The sequence below is a fragment of the Arachis hypogaea genome, chromosome 11 (genome assembly GCF_003086295.3).
Source record: "Arachis hypogaea cultivar Tifrunner chromosome 11, arahy.Tifrunner.gnm2.J5K5, whole genome shotgun sequence".
In the NCBI taxonomy this organism is placed as follows: domain Eukaryota; kingdom Viridiplantae; phylum Streptophyta; class Magnoliopsida; order Fabales; family Fabaceae; genus Arachis; species Arachis hypogaea.
This window is the reverse complement of record NC_092046.1, coordinates 107,320,602-107,334,510: the sequence shown is the minus strand read 5'-3', so window position 1 is coordinate 107,334,510 and position 13,909 is coordinate 107,320,602. Positions and strand designations below refer to the sequence as shown.

Here is a 13,909-nt window from a genome sequence, read left to right as displayed (position 1 = left end):
GAGGGGGGGATTGAAGGGGAATCCAGCCCCTGAAGGGGACTTTTGGAACTTTTACTTTCACTTTTAGCTAGTTTCCCTTTTCTTCGTAATTGAATTCAGAGCTATGATTCACTAAACCCCCTTTCATTGGGTTAGGGAGCTCTATTGTAATTCAATGAATCAATAATAGTTTATCTTCTTCTTCAATCTTTTCTCTTGAATTTTGTTAGAAAGCTTCTCGATCTAATTCCATTGAGTAGTTGTCTTGGGAAAGAAACTACCCATACTTGGAATCCTTCGGAGCCTTGGGAAAGGAATGGAGGATTCATGCTAGAGAAGCTTTCTCACAGTGAATTGGATTGGGGTTTGGATGGATATTGTGACATGTAATCCTACCAAATTGTGGTTCATGAAATTGTGTGGTATAATCAGTGATCAAGCATCATCTCTTCTTATGAACATTTAAACCAAGGGATTGGGAATTTGTTCGTTTTTAGAGAGAATTGGTGAGCCAAGGGATTGGGATCCAATCATATAAGATTGCCAAGCAAAATTCAATGAACGCATTGGTTGAGGAAGAGATATACATGTTTTGATTCGGAGATTTCAATATCTCCTAAACCCAATAAATTCCCCATTTCTGATTTCCACTTTCTCTTTACATTCTGCAACTCAATTCATGCAACACCCCCATTCCCTTTTAATTTCAGCAATTTAGTTTCTGCTCTTTAATTCATTGCAATTTAAGATTCCGCCATTTCAATTCCTTGTCATTTACTTTTCCCGCCAATTTTACATTCCGCAATACTTATCTCAATCTTGATTCCGCTCAACTAGAACACACTTCTAAATCCGAATTGCTCACTCAACCAATCCTTGTGGGATTCGACCTCACTCTATTGTGAGTTTTTACTTGACGATAACCGGTGCACTTGCCGGAAGGAATTTTGCCGATCGTGCAATTTCCTAAATCGTAGCATAACTAGATTATGCGCATCAAGTTTATGGCGCCGTTGCCGGGGATTGGTTTTCGATTGACAATTCTCCAATTGGAAGTTAACTAGATTGAGCAATTTTTCTTTTCTTTTGTTAATAGTTTTTGTTTCAGTTTATTACTGCTAATTTCTGCAAATTTTAATTTGTTTTCTTTGCTTATTCACTTGTTAGCATACTAACCACTAGCTGTTTGTGATATTGCCTCACTATGGGATTTCCACTATCTTTGGATGAGTATTGTTTGAGACTGAGCACATTGCAAAAAAGAAAGGAGTATCCATCATCTTTTGGTCAATGAAAATTCATGAGAAACTCTCCACCACCACAGAATGATTCATGTCATTATGCTCATGGTGGGTGGGAGTATCAGGAACAGGAAATGGGTTACTTCCCAGAGCCACAAAATGGTCCATGCTTTGGTGAATTTGATCACTACTCAAGTTGTGGCTGGGAAGATCAAAACCAAAGAGATTTCACTTATTCACACCCCATTCATCAAGAGCCATCACCTCTGAATTATCCAACCTCACCTCCTAGTTTTACATATCCAAATTCTTCATCACTTGAGCATTTCTCAGCACAAAATTCCTTCTCAAATTCATACAATTCATTTCATTATCCACAAGACTCATTCCACTACACACAAGAGTCATACCACTACCAACACTCCAACCAAAGACTCTATCATACCACACAAAACACATACTCCCAACCACCATATCACAGCCAAGATAATCAACCTCATCAACCCAATCCGAACCAACAATTTCAAGATCAATTAAACAGGATAGAAGGAATGCTTGCAACTATGGGCAGAGATGTGGCAGATTTGAAAGGCTTTAAGGAAGAATTGATATCCAACTTACAAAATCATGGTGCTGCCATTCAAAAGCTAGAAGCACAAATTGGATATCTATCAAAGCAAATCCCTACCCACAATTCTTCTAGTGATACCATGGCAAACCCAAGGGAGGAATCAGAAGAACAAGAAAAGGAGAAAGTCAATCAAGGGAGATCACACTCCAATGACACAGAGAGTTGCAAAGAGGAAGGGTTTATTGAACCACAAATTCAGGAAGCTTTTGATGAACAGGATACTCCAACTGTCCAACAACAACCAAGTTCTGAGATCAAGGATGTGAAGGCAGTAGAAACAAGCACCAAAATGAGGATTGTGACCGAGAAACAAAGGATCATATCCATGAAGAAGAGAAGGTCGAAGAACAATCCAACTCCTGAGCCAACAAGCAAGTTCACTCAAGCCAATCACAAGGGAAAGCTTGCTGGAAAGAAGCATTCACAACAAGGGGCACTAACTAGCTCCTTTATCCACTTGAAGTCATTCCTCTTAACAAACTGGAAGAAGAGGAAGAAAGTCAGGAACAGCATGTCAAGCTAATGACGTTAAAGAAGCGCTTGTTGGGAGGCAACCCAACCAAAGGTAGTTTTTCTTTTCTAGTTATTTCAATAAAAGAGTTAAGTAGATTTATCTGTATTGCAAGGAGCTAAGTTTGGTGTTGCACACCAAAACAATTCCAGGGTGAATGTGAGATTCTAAGTTTGGTGTTCCACCAAAAACTTCATTAAAAGCACATTTCTACCTCAGCATGACTAGTCACTAGCTCCAACCAATCAGGGAAACTACTTAAGCAATAGTTTAATTTCTAGTTCATAGTTTCTTTTTCTAGTTCATAGTTATTTTCTTAATAAAAGCACATGAGGTTTTCTGCATATGATCCAAATTGCTGCATATGGCAAGGAACTAAGTTTGGTGTTCACACACCAATCTAAGTTCAGAGGCCTACAAACATACATGCATGCTAACCAATTCTCAAAGTGCTTGGGGAACAAGCAACTTCTAATAGCTTTGCAGGAAGACAATCAATCTCATGGAAGGAATATACACCATCATCAAAGAGAACACCAAGGCTAGGAAGGATGATGAACAACAAAGAAGATGCTAAAAGGTTGTATTGTCACTTAATTGCTTGTACTTTGAATTGCTGATATTGGAAGTTTGCATGCACCCCTGCTTTAAGTTTGAGTCATTGCAGTTTTTGTTTGTCTGTTTGTTTAATTTCCAAATAAGTGATAGTCTAAGTGTCTGGATAAACTTCACTTGCTTAAATGTATGCTTGCCATGCTTGTTCTGTTTCCAAAAATAAAAGAAAAGTTTGAACAAAAGTAACTCAATTCCATTTGGTAAGAAATCAAATAAGATTAAGTGGTGGTATGCATGTTTGATTGAATAGTCAGCTCACTAAGAAATTAAGTTAGAAGTGTCACTTTTAGTGGAAATTAGGATGCTGTCTATGGATCTTGATGAATAAATGTCTTTGACCATGAAAAAGAAAGAAAAAGAAGAAGAAAAAGCCACTGAAAAAGGGCAACCAAAAAGCAAAAAATTGAGAAAATAAGCTAGGCACCAATGGTTTGAACTTCTGAGATAAATGCCTGTGGTGTTTATGTATTAAGGATATGCTTGGATGAATAGGTTCTGAGGAGTGTTTCAACACTTGGTAACTTGGGTTAACTAACCCGGGATTATCAACCAAAAGTCCATTATCAAGAGCAACCTAAATACAAAACATTTAGTCACACAAAGAGGTGCTGGGTACCAATGTCTCAAGAAGAAATGTGAACTAAAATGCCTGTAGTGGATATGTGTAGTGCACTGATAAGAAAAAGAAAATGCCAAAGGCTTGTGCAACACATGACACTGAGCAACAAGGAGCAAATAAGCTCAAAGAAAAAGAAAAACAAAGAAAAGAAACTTGCCAAGGATATGTGAATAACAAGAGGCCATAGCAGTGTTTTAGTGGAAACATAAAAAGTGACATTCTTACCTAAGAAACAATAAAGTGATGCTGCAACAACTTTCTGCATGAACACCCCATTAATCAATGTCAATTACTTACTGATATGGCTAATGAATTTACTTTCTGTTTCATTCTTTCTTCTCAATAATTCAGAACTTGCTTGGGGACAAGCAAGGATTAAGTTTGGTGTTGTGATGCCAAGGCATCTTAGGCTAGTTTCACTAGCCTTTTTCTTTTATTTTTAGTTGTTTTATGCATTTTCTTGAGCCTTAAGTAATCATTTTGGGCCAAATAGTCATGCTTGTCTTAAATCATTCAACATGAAGATTTTGATGCAAATTCCATGAGTTTTTAGTTATATTCCTTGAAAGCTATGAATGGAAGAATTCTCATGAATTTTTGCAAGACTTTGATGCAATTGTTTGGATGATTTCAGGGAAGAAGAGGCTAGGCAAGGAAGCAACAAAATCAATAAAGGAAGCTTGAATATCACATGTGGAGTTTAAGTTCCAGTTTAAGCTTAAACTGGAACTTAAACTACCAAGCCATATAATGCTGGAATTGAAGTTTAACCTCCAGTTTAACCTTAAACTGGAGGTTAAACGCCAGAATGAAAAGTCTCACCAAAGAAGCATTCCACGTCAAACTGGAGGTTAAACGCCAGAATGATAATGCACTCAGGAAGGAGTTCCACGTTTAACCTCCAGTTTAACCTTAAACTGGAGGTTAAACGCCAGAAATGGGAAGTGCACCAAGGAGCCATTTCCACGTTTAAGCTCCAGTTTGACCTTAAACTGGAGCTTAAACGTGTTCGACCAAGAACTCTCCTCCAGGGTTGCTCTCTCCATTTCCACGTTTAAGCTCCAGTTTGACCTCAAACTGGAGCTTAAACGTGTTCGACCTCCAGGGCTGCCCTTCCTTTATCCACGTTTAAGCTTCAGTTTAACCTTAAACTGAAGCTTAAACGTGTTATATGGAACAGCTTGACCATGCCTTCTTCAAACATAAATAACTTGAGCTACAAAACTCCAAATGAGGTGATTCAAAATGCATTGGAAAGAAGACATCTAGAGCTTTCCAAGCATATATGGCATGCATGGTGGATACTAAAAATTGAGGGAGAAAACAGCCCCGTAATGTGCATAGAAGAGCATAGTACCAACATGCAATCAGGCCAGCTGACCTCTTCACCTTCCATGGAGTATAACTCGAGTTGTAGAGATACAATTGAGGTGCTTCCAGTTGCGTTAGAAAGCTGACATCCATAGCTTTCCAACGAGGTATAATAGTCTATATTTGGCATCAAATTGGCAAGGTTGACAAGAGAACAAAGTGACGACTCAAGAAAGGGGGTGCAACATTTGAGTGTAGTTTAATGGATCATTATCCTTTTTGGATCAAATATGTCACTCAGCCCTTCAAGCAAGCAAGGCCCATCAACAACACCAAATCAAGGCCACAAGAATCATCTAGAATAGTTTATTTTCATTTGATTGTAATTTGCTTTGAATTTCATTTTCATTTTGTAATTTAGGGAGCCTATTTAAAGGCCTTAGTTTCTGCATTGGAGGGGGGGATTGAAGGGGAATCCAGCCCCTGAAGGGGACTTTTGGAACTTTTACTTTCACTTTTAGCTAGTTTCCCTTTTCTTCGTAATTGAATTCAGAGCTATGATTCACTAAACCCCCTTTCATTGGGTTAGGGAGCTCTATTGTAATTCAATGAATCAATAATAGTTTATCTTCTTCTTCAATCTTTTCTCTTGAATTTTGTTAGAAAGCTTCTCGATCTAATTCCATTGAGTAGTTGTCTTGGGAAAGAAACTACCCATACTTGGAATCCTTCGGAGCCTTGGGAAAGGAATGGAGGATTCATGCTAGAGAAGCTTTCTCACAGTGAATTGGATTGGGGTTTGGATGGATATTGTGACATGTAATCCTACCAAATTGTGGTTCATGAAATTGTGTGGTATAATCAGTGATCAAGCATCATCTCTTCTTATGAACATTTAAACCAAGGGATTGGGAATTTGTTCGTTTTTAGAGAGAATTGGTGAGCCAAGGGATTGGGATCCAATCATATAAGATTGCCAAGCAAAATTCAATGAACGCATTGGTTGAGGAAGAGATATACATGTTTTGATTCGGAGATTTCAATATCTCCTAAACCCAATGAATTCCCCATTTCTGATTTCCACTTTCTCTTTACATTCTGCAACTCAATTCATGCAACACCCCCATTCCCTTTTAATTTCAGCAATTTAGTTTCTGCTCTTTAATTCATTGCAATTTAAGATTCCGCCATTTCAATTCCTTGTCATTTACTTTTCCCGCCAATTTTACATTCCGCAATACTTATCTCAATCTTGATTCCGCTCAACTAGAACACACTTCTAATCCGAATTGCTCACTCAACCAATCCTTGTGGGATTCGACCTCACTCTATTGTGAGTTTTTACTTGACGATAACCGGTGCACTTGCCGGAAGGAATTTTGCCGATCGTGCAATTTCCTAAATCGTAGCATAACTAGATTATGCGCATCAATCCTTCCATGAGAAATTTGGATGATTTCTCCATGATGGATTATAGGTGTTTCCATAAGGTTCACCTAAGTAATTCACCTCTGCCATTGCAGGGTTCTCATGATCATAAGCTTCTTCTTCAGAAGATGCCTCTTGAGTACTGTTGGATGCAGCTTGCATTCCATTCAGACTCTGGGAAATTATATTGACTTGCTGAGTCAATATTTTGTTCTGAGCCAATATGGCATTCAGAGTATCAACTTCAAGAACTCCCTTCTTCATAGGCGTCCCATTACTCACAGGATTCCTCTCAGAAGTGTACATGAACTGGTTATTAGCAACCATGTCAATGAGTTCTTGAGCTTCTGCAGGCGTTTTCTTTAGGTGAATGGATCCACCTGCAGAAGTATCCAATGACATCTTTGATAACTCAGATAAATCATCATAGAATATATCCAGGATGGTCCATTCTGAAAGCATGTCAGAAGGACACTTTTTGGTCAGTTGTTTGTATCTTTCCCAAGCTTCATAGAGGGATTCACCATCTTTTTGTTTGAAGGTTTGAACATCCACTCTAAGCTTGCTCAGCTTTTGAGGAGGAAAGAACTTGGCTAAAAAAGCCGTGACCAGCTTATCCCAAGAGTTCAGGCTATCTTTAGGTTGAGAGTCCAACCATATTCTAGCTCTGTCTCTTACAGCAAAAGGGAAAAGCATGAGCCTGTAGACTTCAGGATCTACTCCATTAGTCTTAACAGTATCACATATCTGCAAGAATTCAGTTAAGAACTGAAAAGGATCTTCAGATGGAAGTCCATGAAACTTGCAGTTCTACTGCATCAGAGAAACTAACTGAGGTTTCAGCTCAAAGTTGTTTGCTCCAATGGCAGGAATGGAGATGCTTCTTCCATGTAAATTGGAATTAGGTGCAGTAAAGTCATCAAGCATCCTCCTTGCATTATTATTATTTTCGGCTGCCATCTCCTCTTCTTGTTCGAAAATTCCTGACAGGTGCTTGCTGGATAGTTGTAATTTAGCTTCTCTTAATTTTCTCTTCAGAGTCCTTTTAGGTTCTGGATCTGCCTCAATAAGAATATTCTTGTCCTTGCTCCTGCTCATATGACAAAGAAGAGGGCACAGAAAAATAATAATAATAGGGATCCTTTTTACCACAGGTATAGAGGTTCTCCTGTGTGAGTAGAAGAAAAGAAGGAGATGAGAGAGAAAGAGAATTTTCGAAAATAATTTTTGAAAAAGAGTTAGTGATTTTCGAAAATTATTTTTGAAAAAGGTTGGTGATTTTCAAAAATTAAAAAAAAATTAAAATAATTAGTTAATTAAAAAAAGAAAGTTTGAAAAAGGGGGAAGATATTTTCGAAAATGAGAGAGAGAGAGAGAGTTAGTTAGGTAGTTTTGAAAAAGATAAGAAACAAACAAAAAGTTAGTTAGTTGGTTGGAACAAATTTTGAAAAGATAAGGAGTTGGGAAGTTAGAGAAGATATTTTGAAGTCAAGTTTTTTTTTGAAAAAGATAAGATAAGAAGATATTTTTGAAAAGATATGATTGAAGTTAGTTTTGAAAAAGATTTGATTTTTAAAATCACAATTAATGACTTGATTCACAAGAAATCACAAGATATGATTCTAGAACTTAAAGTTTGAATCTTTCTTAACAAGCAAGTAACAAACTTGAAATTTTTGAATCAAAACATTAATTGTTGTTATTTTCGAAAATTTGATATAAAAAATAAGAAAAATATTTTTGAAAAATATTTTTGGAATTTTCGAAAATAACTAAGAAATTTGAAAAAGATTTGATTTTTGAAAAAGATTTTGAAAAAGATAAGATTTTCAAATTGAAAATTTGATTTGACTCATAAGAAACAACTTGATTTTAAAAATTTTTGAAAAAGTCAATCCAAATTTTCGAATTTGATGAGAGAAAAAGGGAAAGATATTTTTTTGATTTTTAAATTTTTATGATGAGAGAGAAAAATAAGAAAAATGATGCAATGCATGAAAGTTATGGATCAAAACAATGAATGCATGCAAGAATGCTATGAATGTCAAGATGAACACCAAGAACACTATGAAGATCATGATGAACATCAAGAACATATTTTTTTGAAAAATTTTTAATGCAAAGAAAACATGCAAGACACCAAACTTAGAATTCTTTAATGCTTAGACACTAAGAATTCAAGAATGCATATGAAAAACAAGAAAAGACACAAAACATGCAAATGCAAAGATCAAACAAGAAGACTTACCAAGAACAACTTGAAGATCATGAAGAACACTATGAATGCATGAGAATTTTCGAAAAATGCAAGATGCACATGCAATTGACACCAAACTTATAACATGACTCAAGACTCAAACAAGAAACACAAAATATTTTTGATTTTTATGATTTTATGATTTTTTTGTATTTTCTTTTAATTTTTTTCGAAAATATTTAGGAAAAAGGAAGCAATGAATTCATAGTCCTCAATCAAAATCCTGGGAGTTAGACATGGCTTAATAGCCAGCCAAGCTAAAACATATTATATGAAACACTAGAATTCATTCTTAAAAATTTTGAAGAAAAATATATTTTTGAAAACAAATTTTTTTTTTTTTGAAATTTTTCGAAAACAAAGGAGAAATTTTTGAAAGATCTTGAAAAATTTTTGAAAATAAAACAAAAAGAAAATTACCTAATCTGAGCAACAAGATGAACCGTCAGTTGTCCAAACTCGAACAATCCCCGGCAACGGCGCCAAAAACTTGGTGCGCAGAAATTGTGATTACACTTTGATTATGTAAAATTCATCGCTCTTTCTTTACCTGGTAATGGCGCCAAAAATATGATGCCAATACCATGGTTCACAACTTCGCACAACTAACCAGCAAGTGCACTGGGTCGTCCAAGTAATACCTTACGTGAGTAAGGGTCGAATCCCACGGAGATTGTTGGTATGAAGCAAGCTATGGTCACCTTGTAAATCTCAGTCAGGCGGATATAAAATAGTAATGGAGTTTTCGAATTTAAATAATAAAATAGGGATAGAAATACTTATGTAAATCATCGGTGAGAATTTCAGATAAGCGAATAGAGATGCTTTCGTTCCTTTGAACCTCTACTTTCCTGCTATCTTCATCCAATCAGTCTTACTCCTTTCCATGGCTGGCTTTATGTGATACATCACCATTGTCAATGGCTACTTTCGGTCTTCTCTCGATAAAATGATCCAAATGCCCTGTCACGGCACGGCTAATCGTCTGGAGGCATCACCCTTGTCAATGGTTTCATCTTATCCTCTCAGTGAAAATGGTCAACGCACCTTGTCACGGCACGGCTATTCATCTGTCGGTTCTCGATCATGCTGGAATAGGATTTACTATCCTTTTGCGTTCTGTCACTACGCCCAGCAATCGCGAGTTTGGAGCTCGTCACAGTCATTCAATCATTGAATCCTACTTGGAATACCACAGACAAGGTTTAGACCTTTCGGATTCTCTTGAATGCCGCCATCATTCTAGCTTACACCACGAAGATTCCGATTAAGAGATCTAAGAGATACTCATTCAGTCTAATGTAGAAAGGAGGTGGTTGTCAGGCACGCGTTCATAGGGAATGATGATGATTGTCACGTTCATCACATTCAGGTTGAAGTGCGAATGAATATCTTAGAAGCGAAACAAGATGGATTGAATAGAAAACAGTAGTACTTTGCATTAATCTTTGAGGAACAGCAGAGCTCCACACCTTAATCTATGGAGTGTAGAAACTCTACCGTTGAAAATACATAAGTGATAATGGAGTTCATTGGTCTCGGCCCCAGAGGGGAACCGGAGTAACCAAGACTACGAATACAATGATAAAAAGCTCTATTTTTAATAAACTAGCTACTAGGGTTTATAGAAGTAAGTAATTGATGCATAAATCCACTTTCGGGGCCCACTTGGTGTGTGCTTGGGCTGAGCCTTAACTTTCCACGTGCAGAGGCCATTTGTGGAGTTGAACGCCAGGTTTTGATCCATTTCTGGCGTTCAACTCTGGTTTTTGATCCATTTCTGGCGCTGAACTCCAGAATTGGGCAGAGAGCTGGCGTTGAACGCCAGTTTGCATCGTCTAAACTTGGGCAAAGTATGGACTATTATATATTGCTGGAAAGCCCTGGATGTCTACCTTCCAACGCAATTAGAAGCACGCCATTTTGAGTTCTGTAGCTCCAGAAAATCCACTTTGAGTGCAGGGAGGTCAGAATCCAACAGCATCAGCAGTCCTTCTTCAACCTCTGGGTCTGATTTTTGCTCACGTCCCTCAATTTCAGTCAGAAAATACCTGAAATCATAGAAAAACACACAAACTCATAGTAAAGTCCAGAAATGTGAATTTATCATAAAAACTAATGAAAACATCCCTAAAAGTAACTAGATCCTACTAAAAACATACTAAAAACAATGCCAAAAAGCGTATAAATTATCCGCTCATCAGTTCCTTATAATTGTCAAGGTATAGTTGTTAGACAAGGATGGTGATCCCAATTCCCGAACCTAGCCAAGAGTTACCTTTAGTATTCATACTTGAAATCAACTTTCTCAACCAATTGCTTCAGTTGTAGTTCGTGTTTGGGTTACAATAGAATTAAGTGGAATATTGTTTATTCATTGAAAGTGCTTATGTTTTGCTTAGTTGATTGAATTAATTGTTGCATTTTAAGATTACTATTTTGTTATGATTCCTATTTATTTTCATTGTTATAACTCACAACCCCGGATTTCTAACCATTGTCGAAGCACATGATTGCCCATTCCTTGTGAGACGACCCGAGGTTTGAATAATTCGGTTATTTCTATTGGGGTTGAACTTGTGACAACCAAATCCCTCTTCTAAATTTGATCGCCGACGATTGTTGTTGGTAGAGCTATACTTACAACGCGGTTTTCTTGAAGAGAATCTTTACCAATACACCCTTGACGCTTGCGTGTCAAATTTTTGGCACCGTTGCCGGGGAATGGTTGCAACGTATGCCTTGATATTGGTTATGTGAATATGTGAATATTGTAGATAGTTTACTCTTTTACTTACTTAGGCATAGTTTAGATATTGGTCTCAACCGAATTCTAGCTTGGCCAATTTTGATCCCGAGATCGAAAGGACTTTATTATACACTCGGCAAGCTAGGCAGTGGTTGGACTATACACCTAGTACTTCGGCCTCTCTTGGGGAAAACACCGAATCACTAGACGTTATCGAGAGTGACTTGGAGTCTGTTACTTCCTATTCTTCTGTTGGCACCACTAATACATCTTTGCATCCTACAGGTGAGCCACACATGGCGGAGCCACGCCGGATCACTTTTCATGAGCAAGGAGCTCCAGATATCATACTTCAACCGTTGCAAGCAAGGTATCCTAACCTTGATCCGAACTTTGAGTTGAAGAGTAGCTTGATAAATCTACTTCCTAAGTATCATGGGTTGCCGGGTCAAGACCCCATCTGACATTTAAAGGATTTTCAAGTTGCTTGTTCTACGGCTCGAAGGCATGGAGCCGATGAGGTAGCTATCATGGTTTTTGCCTTCCCATTCTCTCTTGAAGCGCAAGCAAAAACATGGTTCTATTCGCTACCGGATGAGATTGTGACTAATTGGGATTTCTTGAGAAGAGAGTTTCTTGATAAATTCTTTCCATCGGAGAAGACCGACTACATCCAGAAAGAGATTTCGGGCATAATGCAAAGAGACCAAGAGAGTTTGTACGAGTATTGGTATCGGTTCAAGAGGTTATTGGAGTCATGTCCACACCACGAAATGACCACTAACTTGCTCATCAGCTACTTTACCGGAGGTCTTTGTACGGAGGATAGAAGATTGCTCACCGCTTCTAGTGGTGGCTCCCTTTCGAAAAACAAGACGGAGGGAGAAGCTTGGGATTTGATAAAGAATGTTGCCGAATCTACACAACACACAAGAGTGAGGAGTAATCCCCTTAAGGGTATGGTAGAACCATCCCCTTCCAAATCAAGCTTAACCAAGGCACTTGGGGATATGACCACCATCCTTACACAAATTCAAAGGATCAAAAGGAAAACTACTCCATCAAAGCCGTCCAAGCCCCACCTCTAGTTGCTCAACATGAAGGCCCTCCTAGAATTTGTGGTTTGTGCTCTAGCACCACACATTACACCGACCAATGCCATCAAATTCAAGAGGAACATGCTCTTGTGGTAGCCAATGTGAATTACAACAACCGTCCACCCTACCCTTCTCAAGGTCAAAACAATTACCATCAAGGTGGTAGTCAACATCAAAGGTGGATAGATAATGCACAAGGAAGCAATCAAAACCAAAGATGGAACAACTCACCTTCTCATCACAACAATAACCAATCTTCATCCCAATATCACCACAACAACACCAACTACCAAGCCAACCAAAGCCACTCCAACCAAAACCAAAACAACTACACCAAGTACCAAGCACCACACCATAGACAACAAAATCAAAACCCAACTCCTCCATCTTCCAACAATCAAGTTGAAGAGCTTAGAGCCGCTATGGAAAAACGAGATGAGAGCAACAAGGCTCAATTTGATGCCTTGAGTACTCAATTGGCTAACCTCACCAACTTGCTTTCAAAGATGAACATGTCAAACCAACCACCAAACCCCAATAACAACATCAACCAACCCTCAAGTTCTTCTAACCTTCCATCCCAACCCCAACCAAACCCAAAGGGCGGTCTCAATGCCATCACTCTAAGGTCGGGGACTACATTAGAGGAGATACCACCAAGGGGCACGGAGGATGTTCATGAGAAAGTGGTAGTTGTTGAAGCTCCACACGAAGAAGAGGTGGTAGATAAAAGGCACGAGGAAGAAGGGGTAAACCTCAAGGAACCCAAGAGGAAAGCTATAGTGGATGAGTCCATTCCTATTCCATTCCCTTCCATGGTGAAGAAAGCAAAGAAGACACCGGAATTTGATTTGAACATGCTTCAAGTGTTCAAAAAGGTTGAGGTAACTATACCGCTCCTTGATGCTATTCAACAAATTCCAAAGTATGCAAAATTTTTGAAAGACTTATGTACACACAAGGATAGGATAGGAAAATTGGAGACATTATCCCTGGGTAGTTCAATTTCTTCCTTGATGGAACCTATTCCAAGAAAATGTGGTGACCCGGGACCATGCTTAGTGTCTTGTTGTATTGGTGGATACACTTTTCATGATTGTATGTGTGACTTGGGAGCTTGTGTTAGCATCATGCCGCTTTCTATCTATGTGCGGTTGAATTTATCTCCATTGAAGAAGTCAGCGGCGAGGTTTGCCTTAGCCGATAAAAGTGTGATCACAGTGATGGGAATAGCGGAAGATGTACTTGTGGCAATTAAGGATTTGGTCTTTCCGGTCGACTTATACATACTTGAAATGCCTCCAACAGAAAATAGAAGCTCATCCTCCGTTCTACTTGGTAGACCCTTCCTCAAAACCTCCAAATTCAAGTTAGATGCCTTCACCGGTGTATTTTCCTTTGGGGTTGGAGATAAGACTATCAAGTTCAATTTAGAGGAAGCCATGAAACATCCCCCCGAAGAACATTCTAT

General features: G+C 38.3%; 1 non-coding gene across 1 annotated transcript; it reads left to right on the top strand.

The window, feature by feature from the left end:
• The first annotated feature begins 6,791 nt into the window (after positions 1-6,791).
• On the top strand, positions 6,792-6,899 carry LOC112725107 (small nucleolar RNA R71). The gene has a single exon (XR_003164235.1). It is a non-coding gene; the product is annotated as a small nucleolar RNA R71 (small nucleolar RNA).
• Positions 6,900-13,909: the final 7,010 nt, after the last annotated feature.